Here is a 21061-nt window from a genome sequence, read left to right on the forward strand (position 1 = left end):
GTTGTAATCGAAGTATCTTTTAATTCGACAAGGTGGATATTTTTGTTTCTTTACTTTTTTCCTTTTTACTTCCTTTTACAAAAAAAGGAAGTATTGTATTCGCGAAAAAAATTTCACTCAAAAATCGGCCTTAATTTCCATTTTTCTCACCCCCGAATGAATGTTGAGTTTATTTTTCAGCCCGACCACACGTGGATATATGCCTAGGAACGTACAGACACCCGAAATATCCATTTTGATGATCCCCCGAGTTAATTACAACGAGTTTTCTCGTGACGCCTGTATGTACGTATGTATGTGAGTATGTGTGTATGTATGTCTCATAACTCAAGAACGGAATGTCCTAGAACGTTGAAATTTGGTACTTAGACTCCTGGTGGGGTCTAGTTGTGCACCTTTTTTTTGGTTGCATTCGGATGTTCCAAAGGGGGTCTTTGCCCCTTTTTGGGGGGGAAATCATTATTAATTTCGATGTAATCTCAAGTGGTATTATAATTTAGCGGACACTTGGCGATATATCGCCAGTCTTTTGGTCGCCGTTTTGTTGCCAAATTGGCGACAAATTTGGCGATTTTTTTTTAAAAATCTGGTTTCAATTTGGCCACTGTTGGTGATATTTAGAGAGTAAACTATTGAATCACATTAAAACTGCCAATAATGAGAAAATGACATTAAATTGGAGTAAAAGGAAGTCATGTGATTCACACATCAGCTCGTTTGCGAAAAACATTTAATGATAACCTCAAGTTAAAAATAATTGCAATCAACGCATATGGACTTGAAGACGATATGCGTTTTTTTTTAAATGTCGAAAGCTATAATTGGTTAATGAAGCTTCATACAAGGATATTTGGAGCGAAACATATTCTTTTGAAAAAGTCGTATATTTATTTACTACTTTTTTCATCCATATGTATCATGCAGTTAACCTAATTGTACATTGAACCGCTATTATTCATACAGACGTAAAATGTAAGAGAGTAAAAAACCGGGTTACAAAATAACATTATATTTACAAAAATCTATAATTGATTATAATTAAACAAAGATCTATAATTGGCTTAAAAACATTAAAAAAAGTTTAAAATACAGAAAAGGAAATCTGTTTTTAACAACTCTTAAGATAAACAATTGGCTAGAAGATTGACTAAATAAAATTCACTAAGTCCTGCGGGCAACTCAGATAAAATAGAATGTTTCAAACTTAACTATTTAAAATAAACTGAGAACCCTCTTATAACACAAGTCAACATGATTTTTGTTTCTGGCTGCTGAGTATTAAATTGTGGTTTGTTTCATGTTTCCAATAAAGGGAAAAATAATTATTTTGATCAAAGTTTGTTTTTGTAGAAACTGAAGTATTTCTTTAAATTCTCCAGTGAAATGCAGGAATGTTTTTAAGACTCAAGTAGAAAATTTTTTGCTGAACGTTAGTGCTTTTAATTTAAAAATAATATAATAAATAACAGCACAAAAACGTAAAATAATAAAATTCAAGCTCAAAAATGAATTATGTCTTTATGAACTGTTTCGTATTAAACCCTAAATATAAGCTCCCATCATATTCTAATTATTCTGCCCTTGGTGACATTTTTCAAAGTCCATCACATCTTGGTAAAAACGCTCTCCTGGCTCTTCTGTGTAGGCACCCATATTATCTTTAAATTGGTTTAGGTGAGCGTGTAGCATATTAAGTTTATGAGATACTTCTACAGTCCCGAATTTTAAAGCTTTCAAGCATGTTTTCAATCAATCTTGATAGTTGTTAGCTCTGTTGTGTTTCCGAGAAAAAAATTCACTACTACTTTAAGACTCTCCCAAGCTTGTTTTCCATTAGGATTGAGTAATTGTGTGAACTCATCACTGGTCATTATTATTTTTTTATTTGTGGTTCAACAAAAATACTCGATTTTACTTTGGCTTCAGGTAATTTGGGATAGAATTTCTTTAAATATTCAAAAGCTTTAGAATTTTGATCCAGAGTTCTCACTAATTGCTTCATCACACCTGATTTTATATGTAATGGTGGCATCAATATATTCTTACGGTCTACACTTAATCCCAATTCGACATTATGTTTCTCTATCTGAAATTCGACTCGATCAGGCCATATACGCTGTTGGTGATGCACTGAATTTGCTCTGCAATGGTGACAAGGGATACTTAGTATACCCGCCTTAGATTCTCACCAGAAAACTAACCATCTTGAAATCTCCTACTACTGGCCAATCATCTTCTGTATATTTTAGTTTCTCCCGTGCCGTTTGTTATCCTTATAGTAAATTTCCTTGCACATCACAGAGTGGGTAATTGGTTTCCGTTGTAAAGAAGGACTGATTTTAAGCTTTTTGCAGAGCTATAGATGAAAAGTCGCCAGTCAGAATATATGCATGATATTCCAATGTCCTCAAACAAACCCATCACGTTATTACAGTAACAAAGATCATCTTTTTTTTCGCGAAAAGCACAAAAAGAATTCATGAGTATCTCTTTGATCAGTTATTTTCACATCATTTTCAAGCAAGTTCCACTGTTTTAATCGGTAACCTAGAGTCTGTTTATTCTTGCGCAGGTTAAGGTCTCGTACTGAATCATTGAACTCTGTCGAGCTGATGAGTAGGGTCCTAGAGTTGACGCTATCAAATTTCTCCAAGAATATTTTCTTTTATTTTAAGAGGGGGAGGGAAGCGCCGAAACGAGGTCGTACCCCTGTTCGAAAATGGTCTAGTTACGTTCCTGAGCAGGCGATAAATTTGCAAGAAGCAGATCCAAAAATCAATTAATTATTTTTTCCTTATGCTAATCAGTTAAAACTCCAAAACATACTTTTAGACGTAAAACAGCCTGAAACAATCTTTGAAAGTTATGGAGGGATATTTTAGTGTTTGTCGATGTATAGTATCAGAATTCATACACTAAAACAGAAACACAGAAAAAAAGTTTTTTTTGTTGCCCTGTGTAATTATTATATAGATACCATCAAGCAAACAAGTTTTTTTCTACTCCCAATGGCAATGATATCGCTATCAAAACACATGCAATTACAAAACAAAGCACATATTGCATTTATGAAATCGTAGTCAGTGATTTTCTTAAATAAGAACACAGATCATAGCTAACTTAAACATGAAGCTAAAATTTTTAAAGAAACATTTAAGTTAATTTCAAACAGGCATGTGTCATCTTTTTAATCGATATATTTGGTAGGGATTTGGATAATAATAATTTTCATGCGTGTTCTGCACAATTAGTTTGAAATCTTAATTAAAAAAGCAATTTTTAACTTCTAGCTAAATCTCTTGCTTTAGGTTTCAAATTCATTCCATTAACGTTTGAAAAATGCTTGAAAATATGAAATGTCTTTTGAACGTAAAAAGTAAACTACTCATTAATACTAAAAACGTTAATCTTAAATTGAAACATTTAAAAAAAAAACAAAATATGTCTCTTTTAACGAAAAATGTAAACTACTCGTTAATACAAAAAACTTTGATGTACAACCGATTTTAAATTAATATTCTTAACCTATCACGTGTAAAATTTCAAAAATTCTAATTTGTTATAATTTTTTAAAGGTAAGCGTGTTGAATTTCAGCACTTTTCAAATTATTTAGCAAACTAATTTCGGGGAATTAAATAAATACAATAAATTTTTATAAAAACTCTCCTCATTGTAAAATATTTATTTCGAAATGGGTATAAAATAAATGTTATTAATATATTTTTAATAATACTCCATTAAAATGCTTGAGTTTAACCTCTCTGTGATTAAATATTTTATCTTTTGACTATTGGGAGGTCAAGCAAAAAAAAGACAGAAAAATTAATGAATATTTAGAATAATAATAAATATAAATACACATTATTTGTGTTAAAAAACTTTTACAACTGTTTCTTTCGGGTGAAAAGTAAGCCTTGTGGTTTACTGATCAAAAAATCAAACTTCTACCTTCGCCAATGCTGTCCCGAAAAAGTTCCGATTTTTATCAATATTTCTTTCTTTCATTGTTTTCCATTTTGTTCACTTCTGCTTCTTTCCTTTTCTTTCTTTCTTTTTTTTTTTTGAAATCAAGCTCACTGAATAGATTGAAAATCACCATATTTTAGTCAATTTTTTAATTCTGAAAATTTGTTTAATGTTAGTGGTTTTTTGCTCTGTCCGACAATATTTTTTTCAAAGCAAACTATTAAATTAGATCCAGATTTATACAATCAACAAATATCCCCATAGAGATTACTGTATTGGTTTATTGAACTGTTCGAACTGAACGCATTTTTTTCAAAAAATAAAAATAATAACACGAGAATCATATGTTCTGGCGGGATCTTTTAAAAAGGTCTTTTGGTTTTTCCAAATCAAGCCATTTAAATTTGAAAAAAAAAATCAATAAGTAAAATGATTCCTCCAAATATTTACAAAACGAACTGTAAAGAGTAAAAAATTAAAATAAAGAATAAAATCCGAAATTTTACAAATATAGAAGGATTGTCGGTAGTAAGCCATCATGCATTTCTTTTCAATTTCAAATCCATGCTCATTAATTCATTTTGTTCATTTACAGAGTTGTTTCGTTTAAGCTCTGTGATATAAAAGACTAGAAATGAGGCATAATAATTTATAGTTTTTATTCAAATATGACTGGCTCGCTCTTACTAACTGCATTTGGTATGATTATCTTGCCTTGGATGTAAAGAGTAAGTTCACAGGTGATGAAAATATTAAAATAATTTTTCTTTCACAGCTTTTTAAAATTTTACAACATTGATCGTTTAAATCTGAAATTGTTTCAAACAATCACAAGGGAGGATACAGGATTTCATTTTAGGGGGGGGGGGGGATCATGCTCAAGAACGTACTCTTACGATCAAAAATTTTCTCCTACGAACAACCCCCTTCCCCCGCAAAACCATTCAAATATAAAAACAAAAATCATTAAAATCATAAAAGCTCTTCAAATGTGCTTACAAAAAAACATAGAAATAATAAAAATCATTTTAAAAGTTTTTTTTAAAATAATTTTTCAGTTTTAGAAAGTAAGCCGAAAAATTTCAGAAACGACACCTCAAAGTTTTCGGAAATTTCGGACCATAAAACCCCTGATTGGTTAAATATTTGCATAATGCTAGACATATATCTATTTTAGATTATAAATTTGCATGATACTCCACACATCGATCTTGTATGCAGAAAAATAACGTCACTTAAAATAATAATAAAGCATTACTTAAAATAATAGTAAACGAGCTGATGTGTGCATCACATGACTTCCTTTTACTCCAATTTAATGTCATTTTCTCATTATTGGCAGTTTTAATATGATTCAATAGTTTACTCTCTAAATATCACCAACAGTGGCCAAATTGAAACTAGATTAAAAAAAAAATAATAATTTGAATTTTGACACCTGGAATTTTAATTATGTTTTTCGCAATTACTAGTGTGCGTGTGTATTTAGGCATGTCTGTTTGTGTCTGTTTGCAAGCATGAGTGTGTGTATGTGTATTTATATGTGTGTAGGTGTATGTATGTAGGAGTGCGTGTAGGTGTATGAATGTAGGAGTGTGTGTATGTGTGTATAGGAGTGTGTGCGTGTATGTGTGTGTATAGGAGTGTGTGCGTGTAGGTGTGTGTATGTAGGAGTGGGTGTGTGTATATGTAGGCGTGTGTATTTGTGTGGGTATGTAGGTGTTTGTGTGTAGGATATAGACGCAATCAGCGTAACGCCAAGGACAGTCAAGAGAGAACAATAAGCAATGTGATTGCTCAAAAAAGTCAAATTTGTCGCCAAGTTGGCTACAAAACTTGGCGACCAAAAAACTGGCAATATATCGCGAAATGTCCGCCAAATTATAACACCACTTGAGTTTACTTCCAAATTAACAATGATTTTCCCCCAAAAAGAGGCAAAAGACCCCCTTTGGAGCATCTGAATGCAACCAAAAAGGAAGATGCACAACTAGACCCCATTAAGAGTCTACGTACCAAGTTTCAATTTTCTAGGACATTCCGTTCTTGAGTTATGCGACATACATACACGCATACAAACATACGCACATACATACGTACATACAGACGTACATACAGACGTCACGTGAAAACTCGTTGTAATTAACTCGGGGATCGTCAAAATGGATATTTAGAGTGTCTGTACGTTCCTAGGCACATATCCACGTGTGGTCGAGTTGAAAAAAAAAAACTCAACGTTCATTTTTGGGTGAGCAAAATGGAAATTAAGGCCGATTTTTGGGTGAACATTTTTTCGCGAATACAATACTTCCTTTTTTGTAAAAGGAAGTAAAAATGCGGAGAAAAAAATATTCTATAAATATTATTCGGACTTGGAATTAATCAGTCGGTGAGTAATTTATCAATTGAAGAAAATCGGAGGTTGACGAAGACGTCGGAGCCTCAGAGTCTGATACTGGAACTCCAGATATGTTTCCATCTGTTTTGGGTTCATCAGTTTTTTTCAACAGTCCAAAAAAAGAGATTACACTGCTTTGTCATCCGAACGCTTCTTTGTTTTTGTAATAGGTCAGGGGTTCCCAAAGTGGGTGTCGCGGCAAGAAGGGACGAGGGGTGCCACGAGCTGTCCATATTTTCAATATTTGTGTATAATTGAATTATATTACGGTGCCGTGAAAATTTGTAATTCGTCAAAGGGTGCCATGAGTCGGAAAAAATTGGGAACCCCTGTTATATGTAATTCTTTCTAACAAACGCAGCTTTTTTCAACATGACGGTTTCCGTCTAATACGATGGGCTGGTTTACGAGAACTTTTGTATAATGAGGTTTTGCGTTAACACGACTCTCGAATTTTACATTACATGCTTGATACTAAATCCAAAACGCTGATTTAAACCAATTAACTATGTTTTATCGATTGAAGCGATGCCTGCAGCTTTGGATATAGTTTTACAACAACTATCGTTGATTAAATTTGTTGCATAAAAAGCGATCGGCCGTCAGACACTTCATTGTTACTATTCATCATACTGGCTCCTGAACAGAGCGCCGCAAACTTACTGTATCAAAGAAAAGCTGTTTTACTGTCTACATATTTCAAATACATATCTATAAATAGAAAAGTGACAGTTAACACCTCCCCCTCCCCAAAAAAAATTCGAAAACTATTTACTGTTTTTTATTATGATTTCGGTCCGATTTTTCTTTTTTTTTTCCAAGCAATCATTATTACTAATCAAATGCAGAGAACCTTAAAACAGATTACGAATTATCGTCGCAGATTTTGATAGGGGGGATCCTGATCCCCCACTCCTCCTCCTTGTATCCACTTTTTACGGTTCCGATCAAATTTTTCATTTTTTTCGAGCAAACATTCAAATACTGTCGCGGGTTTGGGGGGGGGGGGTATGATCCCCATCACCCCCCTGCAATCACAACTCTGAGAGTATGATGCCAAGACTGTTTTAGTAGCATAAGAAAGACACATTGAAATAACTTCAATAGTATTAGAAACCTTAAAAACAATTAAGTGAAAAAGAAAGGCTAAATTGAAAAATTGCTTTTTAGATAGAATAATATGGAATAAGGTTCTAGAAAAACTGTAAGAAGCATTAAAACAAGAGAAAATTACATCAATTGATGTAAACCTTGAAAAAAAAAAAAAAAAAAAAGATGAGTGCCTAAAGATTTTAAAATTAAAGACACGAAAAAACAGAGGAAAATTTTTTTTCCTTATAGAGAATATTCGCGAACTTCGAGCCATGCATCAATAGAAAGTTATTTTGCAGCATTTTTTGTTTTATCGTTTCTGCTACCCTATTGTCTTCTACTTTAAGAGTTTAGTTGTGAATTTTCAAATCGTAATTGAAGTAAATGATCGATCTCACATTATAATTTCTAAATAATTTTAACTAAATTAATTATTTTCTCTCTTTTGTAAAGCTTGATCTGTTTTCTTTCTCGTTGTTTCTTACGAATTCGTTGATAAGATACAGTAAGTCTTCCCTTTAAAGTATTTGTTGCAAGAGGTACATAAAGAGAAACAAATGAAAAAAAAAATGAATAGGAAATCAATAAACGGTCTTGTGAATAGTCACGTGCGGTAATCCTCTTCTGACTCTTTTTAAAGTGCAAATTAATAAAAAGGTCCTTTAATAAAAAAACAAACAGAAAGGAAAAAACGAAGTAAAAACACTACCGAAAACACTAACAATTTCAAAAATATTTTACAACAAGGAAGTTTAGGGCTCGCATTTTATCTTGAAAATCTTTTCAGATAATGCAAATAAAAAAGTTATCTGAGCACTTTAAAACTCCCATGAAAAGAAACATAATGCACATGCTTCGACCCCCCTTTGACTGTTCTTCCCCCGGAATGACGATACATATGAGTAAATCCTTTACCTTTGGGAATTCCCTGTTATAATATAGGTAGGAAATGATCTTTTCACCCTTAAAGACATGTGATCTGTAGACAAAGTTTTTTCCTCTAATGTGAAGTAAATTCAATGCATCATCTGTCACACTTAGGTATATTTATCAGTACAGAACCTTACAAATTATCGAATCATGATTTCTGAATACATTTCCGCGAATGCCAATCAAAATTGCTGAAAGTTTTACGTCATTAACTTCGTTTAATACATTCGGAATTTGAAATTCAAAATGATTCATTGTGTACGGACAGTCTGCTAAAAGCCAAATATGTTTGAATGCAGTTTGGAAGTGTAGCGGACGCGGACTTAATTGGATTGATTTAAGTGCAAATATGTTGTTGTGTATTGGAGCATCTTAATTGACAACTGCTGCATCATTTGTAAATCAGTTTCTCGCAACTGTATTAAAGATATAAAACTACTCTAGTAAGTGAAATATTTTAATGAGGGGTAATATAATTATCGTAACCATTGTTCTTTCCTAAAAAAGGTATAATATTTCTTTTAGTAATAGTGAAATAAATTGATTTTAAATCATTTCTTATCGTTTAGCAGTCACACAATGGAGAAAATTGCATTACTGTGCGGCATGGAAATATTTCATAATTAATTTTCAGTATCATCAAATTTCAGTCCTATTCAAAATTTTCCGCCGTGTAAATCACATTAGTAAGCAAAAAATTTATTTTTTGAGATAAAAAAACTTTAAAATATTCAAGGTAAAATAGGGATTATAATGACCTTGAAAATTAATGTGTCAAGACCTTTCCAAGTGATATATGTAAGCTTATTCGAAAATATTTAAAATGACACAAGTAACCCACCCCAAATGTGAATCTTCGATTTGAATAAAATTTGCACATCGATAAAACGCTTAAAAATATTCAACACGTATTTTTTTTTTCTCGGCAGTAAACACTTTTGACCGGGTGGACTTTACCCCTAAATATTGGATTATTGCTGTATTAGAGGGTGCAAAGTAAAAAATCTAAATAATGATTGAAAATATAAAAAAGAACTAACAAACTAAAGCTGACGTGCTTCAGGATTTTTTCGAAAATACTATTAATAAGAGTCAATCATCCTTCGTTATCTTACACCGACGTCACGGTAAATGACCTTAAAATTTAAATCTATTGTTTGAAAGTCATGTAGTATATCAAAAGAAAGCTCTTTTTTAACTTTACAAAGGTTTTTGAATTTTCATTTTACTACAGTTAGGAGAGAAGTTAGTTATTTGTAAGAGCACTTTTCCTTTTTTTCGTGCACATTAAGTTTTTTTTTTTTTTTTTTTTTTTGCGCAGGCCTATATCTTTTAAAATTTTTCAAAATAGAAATCTCAAAATTTGCAGGATTACTAATCTTGCCATATGTGTCCTTCAGGCCTAACTTTATTTGAATCGGAAATGGTGAGGTCAAGAAGGTGATGCATCTCACATGACATTGCTCATAGGCAACTAGCCTCGCTATGGGGTAAGATTGCGACGACTGGTTTACCCCCCATAAATAGTATTTTCAGAAAAATCCTGAAATATGCCAACTCAAGTTTGTTTAGTTTTTCCAAATTTTCAATTATTGTTTGAAATTTTGTAATTAAAATGTAAAATAAACGAATATATTTTACCCTTTAATGTCTCAATTATCCAATGTTTTGGGGTAGAATTTACCCCTTTAAAAGTGTTTATTAACGATGTAAAGAATGTATGGGTTCACTATTTTAAGTGTCCAATTGATATACAATGTTTTATTGATGTGCAACGTTATACTGTCCGACCATAACGAGAAAAGTCACCGCCGAAAAGTCTGCGCCTGTCTACTGGTATAGCAACGAGGCGCGTCTCATTTTTCCAAGGGAAGCTTAACTGTTCGAAAAACCCGTATGACTGCACAAAGGCGAGCAGACGAGTGGCGAAATGGCGCCAAAAAGCCTTCCTGCTAACCCTTGCAGAAAATGAACGAAGTCCGTTTCTATGGCAGTAGATGGGCTCAGACTTGACGGCGGGAGCTTTTCTCGTGAAGTATGTGATTCACACTTGGGTAGGGTTACTTGTTAGTACGACACTCTAGCTCCCATACAAGCCGAGAAAAGCAAGGCTGACCCCCCTGTGAATGAATCCTCCCCCCCCCTACTAATGAACATAGTAATTTTTAAAAAAAGTTTAGAGAGTTTTCTCAGGCAGATTTTTTAGTAATATCATCTTTCTATAAGTCTTAAGATAAAACTTCTTTCAGCATATTTCTTTCACCACTGTATCTATCAGAAGCCTATATCAGTCAGAAACAACAACAATTAAGATAACAAAATTTAACGAAAAAAGGCAGTAATTCTCAAAATAATCTTACAAAACAAAAAAAAAAAAAAGAAAAAAAAAAAAAGTTGTACAACAATTTTAGAAAAATATAGTAACATGTGACACATTCGGAGAAACATTTTACACCTAATAACATGAAAGTCGATAACTCAAGACAGCTACAGCAGGGAAACAATTGGACAAAAATGTCAAGTTTTCGCTCCGATGGTTGTTATTTTTGAAACATTTTTTTGTTGAAATTTTACTTATGATCAGTATACGAAAATGTTTCAAAAGATGTCAAAATAAATTTTTATGGCACGTGTATTATTTACTAAACTAAATATACGTAAGGATTAGAATTTGAATAAAAACCCGAGGAGAAAATCTTAGAAAATAAACAATGCGCTGGCGCCTAAGATTATTTTTTAATTGCTTTTTCTACAATGCAAGTCATTGCAATTTTTCACCTTATTAACAACATTATACATTAACGAGTAAAACGTACAGAATATTTAACATATATTTCAATTTATCTACTCTAAAGCGATTTGAGAAGCAAATGTTAAAATTCTCTTGGAAAAGCAAAACTAATGGCTTAAAGGGGCATTCTAGTATAGAAATTAAAAAAAAAAAATCATTTTTTTTTCTTCCATATTCTCAAAGTTTAGACCTTTAAGAATAAGTTTCTAAAAGTATTTATGGAAACTCAAATTATTTTTGGAGTTACAGTTAATTTTGTTAAAATAAACTCTTTTGCTGAAATGACACTGCAATTTTTAAACGCATTTTTCTCGAAACTAGTTTTTTTCAATACGGTTGACAACATATCTCTGGGTTCTAATGCACCGATTTACTTCAAACTTGGTACAGACTTTCTTAGTACTATCAAAATTGTCTCAACGTAATGGTTTTTGTATTTTTTGATTTTCATTATTTTTTAAAAAATACCAAAGTTCAAAAAAGGAGCCAAAAATTGAAATTGTTTTTTCAAAATGACGCCATTTTGTGAAATTTTTTTTATTTTCCAATCGACTACGTTCAGACATTTCTACATCCTTGTTTAATAAGAAGTAACCTTAACTACATGTTTCAGACCACCTGGAGGATTAAAATCATGTCAACCAGGAGACTCCCCCCCCCCTTTTTTTGAGAATCCCCACTTTGGCAGCCTCCACCAACTTCAATATTGATTTTTTTTCCAACTATTACGCATTTTTATACTTTTAAAGTATCAATAAAAAACTGATAAAAATGAATAATGAAAATAGCTACAGTTTTTTTTTATTACGCCCGTAAAATCACCTTAAAATCAAGCCTCCAGGCTAGAATACCCCCTTAATAAATTAATAATACGCACAAGTGTAAGAGGGTAACCGTAGCTCAGTTGTGTACAGTGGTGGGCGAAATTGTGGGCACTTTTGGAATTTTTTTTTAAAACTTTGTTTATAGAAAATACCTAACTTTCCTGGTTAATCACTTCTTAATAATCAAACAACTCAAATGTCAGTAAATGTTAGCAGAATCCTACATGCTTACAATTCAAACAAGTTATTGGTATTGTGCTTTGTTCAGTCTAAGAAAGAGTTTCTTACGCAATCAAACTACAATTATTGTTATTTAACTACTTAACTTTTTTTATAATGTAACTTTCTTATTATGTAAGAAGCATTTGAATTTTAATATTGAATTTAGCGTTAAATTCCCACGAAAATGATAATACGAGTTTCCATTTTGTGAACATTTTCTATAAGCATGCAAAATGAATACATTTCCAAAAATGTCCCCAGTTTTGGCCTTCACTAGAAATAGAATAAGTCCGGAAAAGTTGCGGCCCTCCTTGTTTTTCATGTAATTACGGGTAAAAAACAGTCAGTCATACATTATAGATGCACAATAATTTTTTAAACAGCATGTAGCAAAAGTCAAATTTATTTGGAGTCAAATACATATTTTCTCTACGTTAAAATTGTGAAAACCATAAATGACGTAAATTCCTAGACTCTACATTTGAGGCAGTGAGGAGCAAAGGGATTTAAGAGGCGAAGTTAAAATTTGAAGATTACCAGTACACATGGTAGGTGAACCTACCCTCTGTCTTGGGGAAAGCGATGGTACTAGTAGCCCCAGTAGTTGCTGCTATACAGCATGATTAAAAAAAAATAATAATGAAAGCCTACCTAGGATGTCATCTTTTAATGCGTTTTACTCAAAATTTGAAAATGTCCACTTAACATCCCTATGCTTCTCACTGCCTCATTTCTGGTAACAAAATCATATTTTATTCTCTGAATACAGAAGGCATTTAATCACCATTACCCAGTCGCCACCTTCTATTCCCTCCCTACAACCGATATATCTCCGCCCCTCAAACAAACACGACCTGAAATACCTTATAGATAGAAGTCTCAAATGCATTTGTAAGGCATCTGACAATAAAAATAACACAACCAATAAATAAAACATCCTACAATAACGATAAACTAAATATTTATTGACAACCCAAATTCTCTGAATGAACAGTGAGAAATATCAATATTGTCAACTGCTCTTTTGTACAAAAATCTAAACCTAACGGAGCAGAAAAATGATTTCGATTCCTAGCAACAGCAGTCAATCGAATACCAATGAAAACAAAACGAAATCCTATCGATTCCACGAAATCTATTCCTAACTAAGCAATTAGTGCAGGCGAGGCGAGGAAACCCGCTAACAAGAACACTTTTTTCTGTCTCCAGACAGGAATGCGATACAGCAAAAAGTGTTTTCATGAAAATTGTCAACACTCTTCATGGCAAATAAAGTGTTGAGAAAGAGTTACTTTTTATAAATAAAATTTCCTTTTTAGGCGCCAGACAAGCTTATTATTCTCGTAAACTATTTAACCAACATACATTGGTAAATCTATGAAAATTAACTAGTTTAACTATTTAAAGTTAACCGTTTATGTTTTTTAGTGATAAAATTTTTTGACTGAATTTCTGGTATATGAAAACACTAAATCAATCAATTAACCAATGTTTTGAAGCACAGTAATTGCAAATTACTGTGCTTCAAAACGTAGGTTAATTGATTCATTTAATTTTCAACACAAAGGTCGTTATTCGTTATGTATTTAAACATTGCTTTCTTTCATGCTGAATACAAAAGTGAAAAATTTCCAACCAAAACGGTGCATATAATGTCAATTTAAAAATCTAGCCAGGGATTCTGATTTTTGAGTAGGAGAAGTTGGGGAGGTTTAACCCACTTTTCAGAATTTTTTTTTTTTTTTAAGTTTCCATAAAAAAAATTCCTTGTTGACTTTTTTCGAAAGGAAATAAAGGGTGTTTTTTTTAGAGGTATAAAACTTCAGGCTCAAAAAAAACACGGTTAAATGGTGTTAATTGCCATGAATTATTCGAAAGATGATTCTTTGCCATTTTTATTTAAATATGATTTCTGGCATAAGGTCACCTCAGCACAATCTTACTTAAAACAAATAAAATAAAGTACATTGTTTTAAAAATGTTACATCATCAAACGAAATTAAATGGGGGGTGGGGGGTTCACTTGGGTCAAACGTCTCGTAATTGATGTGGGATTAAACCTCCCTTAATAGCCATTTTCGAAAATATAATAAAAAACGTATTAAAATAAATGTTGAAAGGAAGTATACAGGCTTTTAGCACATTAAACAGAGGATATAAAAAATGCAACTTACTTCTGTAAAAGGAAATGGTAAATCGCACAGAGGAGATGAATTTGTAACGAAAAATTTTACTTTTTTGCGTGAAAAAGCTATTACACGTGATTTCTTCTTAATTGTACTTCAAATTGGCTAAAAAATGGAAACAGCTTTTAATTTGACTGAATATCATGCTTCCCTCTGGTGCTCACCAGTTACAAATGTGTTTAAATAAGAAAATAATGGAGGTGAGGGCGAGGGGGGGGGGGCAAATCTCTTCAATCTCCTCTACATAGAAAAACTTGCGAAGAGCATTTGTAAAGTAGTTTTGACGAAGAGCGAAAAAAATGTTACTCTCTTCGTCCCAAATTTGTAGTTACATTTGAATTTTGTTATGACAAATGCTGATACTCATGATTTTATTTTAAGATTTTTTAGAGCTCAGGGCGCTATGCTATCAATCGACAACATCTACTTACCGAGGATTCCCTCCTCAAATCAGTACCAAATTAACTCTTAAGTCACGCCCCATTTTGTAAGCACTCTACTATCAGTTTACCAGAAAGATTTGTTTTTTTAATGAATTTTTCAATGTCTAGCCAGAAGACAGTTTTAGGTGAGCAGAAAGGATCCTTCCAAAATGATACTTACTTTACTTTGGGGGTGCTCTACAACGCATTTTACTTAATAACGACAGGAATGTTTCCGGAGAGATTACATAACTACATATTTGTGCATTGAGTAAGCGAAGAAAAATGTATGAGACACCTCGACGAGAATTGAACAAATTCTCACCTTACTGTCCGACCATGTTTCGCATGGAAAATTGGCAAGCGGCCAACAAAGATGAAACCAAATAAATCGGCGGTCCAGCAGGGAATATTCATGTGTTCAATCAATTTAGTATTATACTATTTCTGAAATTTGTAATTGATTTTTTAGACACCTTATTTCTAAAAAATTGCAAGACTGGAGTTATTGTTAATCGTTAAACTATCATTAGCTTCAAATTTTTAACTTGCTATGCAGGTGTTGGCAGCCCTAACAGTTATGGACGTACCCGTTTCCGCTCAGAAGCCGGAAGTCCACCTTTCCCTCTGATTGGTTGCAGACTAGTGCATTTTTATTTACCAAAATAACATAAAAGAAACGCAATATCCAATCAAAAGCTACTAATCGGAAAGAAAAGACAGGCTGAAAATTCAGGAATTATTTTAACACTATTCAGAGTAAAGGTAATAACCAGCAAGAATAACTTACTGTCTTCTTACAACATGGCGTAAAACTTAGCAAACCAATTTCCGGAAACTGCGTATCATTTAAGAAATATATAACATCGTAAAACATAAATTACCATCAAGTAAATTTATACTCCTTGCCGACGGGATAAATTGTGCACATCTTACGTAAAACGACACTACACTGCGCTTTTCCAACTAACGTTACGCAATAAAATTCCGCTCTCCGTGTCATCACAGAAGAATATTCAGAATTGGAGTCAATTCTGTGTAAGCCATCAATATGGATTTAACTCAACGGAGCAAAATATTTAAATTTCTATTTAAAGCTTTTTGATGGAGTATAAATCGTTCAAACGTTTATATTTAATAGTTATTTTGGACATTTTCAGCTTACATTCAGGCTAATGATTAAGTAAAACGTTCAACAGTATGAAGAAAATGATGCAAAATATTCTATTCTAGTCTTTGATGTGATTTATAAGTGATTAACAGAGAGCAGAGGCTGTGTATCTGAAATATTAAAAAAAGATTTTTCTTTGACTGAGGCTGTTAAATCTTGTTTTGAATTATATATGATATCTTAGCAATTTTTATACAATATTAAAAAACAATTATATGATATATTATATTGAAACAATTTCATAAAACTATAACAAAGAATAGAGTGGAAGATGGCAGGGAAAAAAGGCATTTGAGGCAGTGAGAAGCAAAGGGATGTAAATGCCAAAATTAAAAATTTGGAGATAACCAGTACAAATAGTAAGGAAACTTTTCCTCTGTCTTGGGGCAAGAGATAGAATTAGTAGTACAGGTAGATGCTGCTGTACAGCTTGATCTATAAAAAAAAAATCAATGAAAGCCTACCTACGACGTTAGCTTTAAACTTGAAAATGTGCACTTATATCTCTTTGCTTCTCACTGACTCATTTGTGGTTATTTTGATAATTAACATTTAGAATGTTCAACATTTTACATTAAAACAAACAAACATTGAAGTAAAATTTTTAAAAGTTACCATTTCTTGTTTTCAGTTTTCCAGGATGCTAAAATTTTATTCAGAATACAAAGCGTAAAATAACGCTGAACGGAATTTTTTAAGCGTATTTTCGCTTTTTAATGCGTAAAATGCGCTTGTAGAGGCGTTAAAAATATCCCTATCCGTGGCTGTAGTGCCAGAAGAAAAAGAAGTGCAATTAGTATCTTTCACCGTGTTTCATTTTATGAGACAGCAGTAGCAAGAAAAGCCGTTTCTTATCAACATCCATACTACCGTGTTAAGCACAAAAGTGGTATCTGCAGCTAAGTCCAAAATGAGGTATTCCCGGTTAAAGTAGTGTGTCTCCATTTGATTCAGACGAAACTTTTTAGGATTTTTTAATAAAAATATTTCCTACCGACAAATGACTATAAAACATTGCATTTGGGTAAAATATGTGACTAAGTATCACCCGGTGACAATAACTTATTTTTCACAAAAAGTACACAACAGCATAGCTTTAAAAAATACTGAGCAATAAAAAAAATGGCAGTTTTAATAAAAACATTAAAAATTATATTTATCATTGTTATTTTTTAAGGCTGTCTCTCACTCTGGTTAGTTTTTAACATTGCGTGTTTTCTTCAACTTCTAAGATTGTTTCTTTTCTAAGGAAACGCATCTTTGCTTGTTATAGCAAATATTGAGTACTCAAAGAAACAGTAATTTTAATACAAAACGCATTAGAAATTATTTCTATCATTTGGCAATGTTTGTTGCTCACTGTGTTAGTTTGTATATTGCATTTCTTCATTAATTTCTAAAATTGTTTCACTTAGTTAAGAGAAACGTACTTTCGCTTGTTATAACGAAATTCCAGTACAAAAGTGTTCAATTTTAAAATCCAACATGACCTTGTTTTCTTAAATCTATGACTGCTTTAAATTTCGTCATTTAAGTTTGGGGAAACTGCTGCCTATTGCAATCACTTCATGAAAGCACGAAAAAAAAAAAACATTTCTTTCCGAAAACCTAAGTTTATATCTAAAAACAAACTGTTTGGTGTTTATTGCCGAAATCAACTGGTTTAGTTTTTAAAGTTGAACACAAAGCGATTTAAAGAAAACCATCATAAAACGTTTCGCTCTGCATTCATGGCAAAATCAACTTTCTAAAAAAAATTTAACATAGAAGCGTATGCATTATGCAGTAACGCAGCTAAAAGAACCCAATTAAACAGAGGAAATTTAAATGTATAATTCCTTTATGCATTTAAATATAAATGCATAATTCCTTTATCCAAAAGAAAATCAAATTGCCTTTAAAAACTGACTGGTAAACACTGGGACGTAGTCAGGCAATCAAATAAGGAATTGAAGTTACTCAAGAAAATAGCAACGTTGACTGTTACGTCCATACAGTGATTTGAGGAAACAATACTTAATTTTTTTTTACGAGCATCTAATGTAAAAGCTGCAGTTATTGGCTTATGTGAACTCTTTTTACTCTATTTTTTTTCAGTGTATATAAACGTTTTTCCATACTTTATACGTTTTTTCCATTTTGGCGTTTTTTTGGGCGTTTTAGCACTAGAATACTTGGGTCGTACTAAAAAAATAGGCATTCAAGTTTTATCATACACTGCTCGACATAGAAAATGAAACACCAAGAAGGAGTGTTCAGAAATTTACGAAAATTTTAGAGTACATCTTGATATACTGAATAGTATGCATGTCGTTTTGAGATATATACTTGTCCTGCTTCAGCAGCAGTTATGTATTCTTATACTATAACAGTTGTCGCAAATTTGACAGAGCATTTTACACAAAATTTCTCAAAGACTTCACTTTTTAAACGCCATTCCCAAGCAACACTTTCGTTAACAGATATACACTGCTCGACATTGAAAATGCAACACCAAGAAGGAGTGTTCAGAAATTTATGCAAATTTTAGAGTAGATGTACATTACTGAGTTATGTAAATGACGTGACATGCGCAGTTCTCCGACGCACGTGAAGTAAGATATAAGGGAAGGAACTTGCAGAATGAGCAATATTCGTGTCGTTATTTCTGACTGGAGAATTATCGAAGAAATTTTGTTTTTGTGTAGAAGGATACGTGTAACACGAGAGAATGCCAGGCCGCCGTCAACGAAGACCCTTCCAGCAGATAGACGATTTTACGAGGGGTATGGTGATCGGACTGAGAAGAGGAGGTTCGTCCGTACGTCAAATCGCAGCTGATACCCACATGGATGCGAGCACGGTGCATCGGCTGGGCCGAAGATGGATGGAACAACGAAATGTGGCAAGATTGAGGGGTGCAGGGGAAGCCAGAGTGACGTCAGAACGCGTGGATCGACGCATCCACCGACAAGCTGTTGCAGACCCACAAGTCATTTGTTCCTCGATTCTGCAGCAGGTGCAAGATACCCTGAATGTTTTCGTGTCAACCAGAACTATTTCCCGTCGTTTGGTCGTACGTAGTCTGCAATCACGGTGTCCGCTGAGAAGACTGCCATTGACCCCACAACATAGACAGAAACGTTTAGTATAGTGCCGGACTAGAGCGACGTGGATGACAGAATGGCAAAATATCGTGTTCTCAGATGAATCCCGCTTCTGTTTATCCAGTGATAATCGCCGCATTCGTGTGTGGCGTCGATGTGGAGACAGATCTAATCCGGCAATAACTGTGGAGCGTCCCACCGCACGACAACGTGGCGTAATGGTTTGGGACGCAATTGCGTACAATTCCATATCACCTCTATTTCATATTCAGGGCACTATGACGGCCCAACGATACTTGGATAATGTGCTGCGGCCGGTGGCAATCCCTTACCTTCAAGGGATACCTAATACAATTTTTCAGTAGGATAATGCCCGACCACACAGTGCTCGCACTGCCAACATGTTCTCCAAGGCACGCAGATGCTTCCCTGGCCACCATACTCTCCTGACCTGTCACCAATCGAACATGTGTGGGATGTGATTGGACGCCGTTTGCAGACTCTGTCCCTGCCTCGTTCAGAAGACGAACTGTGGCAAATGGTTGAAAGGGAATCGAGAGCCATCCCTCTGGACACCATCCACACCCTTATTGACTTTATGCCTAGACATGTTTTTCGTGTATCGCTGTCCGCGGTGGTCCTACGTCCTACTGAGCCGACGCCGTTCTCGCTCTGTATTCTGCCTATCATTTTGAAATTAAGATCATTCATTATTCCTTGCTGTCTGTCTTTTTTCCAAATTTCATCACTTTCTGACCATTCCTTCTTGGTGTTACATTTTCAATGTCGAACAGTGTATTTAAATTGCTTTAGCTTTAAAGCAAGGATAAAAAACTTTCTTTTCCCATTTAACTACATTTTTTTAGTTTTTATTCATTATATACTTATTTTGTTGACGACTAAGAACGAGCATCTTATGCCTCATATAAGCTCAGTGAATCGTCATTCAATTTTATAAATATAATAACAAAAAAGAAAATTCAATTTTCTATTCAATCAGGAAGTCTCGAATCTGAAAACATTTAATTAAAACTATTTTTTTTTACCAATGCGTAAAATCAAGTATTTCAAGTTTTGAAACCCTTTCGTTATCCTAAACATCCTAGAGATCATTTACTTTTTTTTTCTTGATGCTTCACTTCGCCCCGTGAGAAATGGGGTACAGAAATAGCATATATTGATTTTTCATCCGTTCCTTGAGAAAACTTCTTTGCTATGTTAATCACTGCACCCCCTACAACAACATTAAAATATGCATTTTGCCTTTATATGGGCGTCACAGCAAGTCCAACGTGATTTTAAATCCTAGTAATTTTAAATTTTTAAGATTGTAATCAAAATTGAGTGCGAGGAAGATTACGTTTTGAGCGCTTCGTTGCATCTAATTACCAAGTTCTTAAGCATGTAAGTACATTAAAATTGACTTGTTTAACGGTAATAAATAAACAGCAGCGTAGAAGATGAATGTTGTATAGATGTACTTAGTACTTGAGCAAAGTTCTGACACGTTATTTGATTCTAAGTTTATTTTTAAAGCGCAAAAAATGAGTTTCGTGAAGTATCAAATTTATTTACTTGTTCGATATTTCGAATGACTGGAGAAAAAGAAATGACTTTTTGTTAAAGTTTGCATGAAAAAAATATAGTTAAAGAAGGGAATTAATTCATTAGGTTTATTGAATTTAATAAAATTCTGCTGGATTAAAGCAAATAAAGGTATTAAAAGAAAACTCAATTAATTGTAGCTTTAACTATTATAAAACTCTAAATTTGAGTGAAAGCATTTAAAAAGTAATATTCCTTCAAAGGTTTTAAAATTTTTATTGATGACCACTAATTAAAAAGTTAACGGAACGTTATGCAATTTCAAGCAAAACATAATACCTAATACTATTATTTTAGCGTAAATTTAAAAAACCAATTTGACATTTTACTTCATGCACGGAGAATAAATGTAAGGATTTCTAATCAT

The sequence above is a fragment of the Uloborus diversus genome, chromosome 4 (genome assembly GCF_026930045.1).
Source record: "Uloborus diversus isolate 005 chromosome 4, Udiv.v.3.1, whole genome shotgun sequence".
Lineage (NCBI taxonomy): Eukaryota > Metazoa > Arthropoda > Arachnida > Araneae > Uloboridae > Uloborus > Uloborus diversus.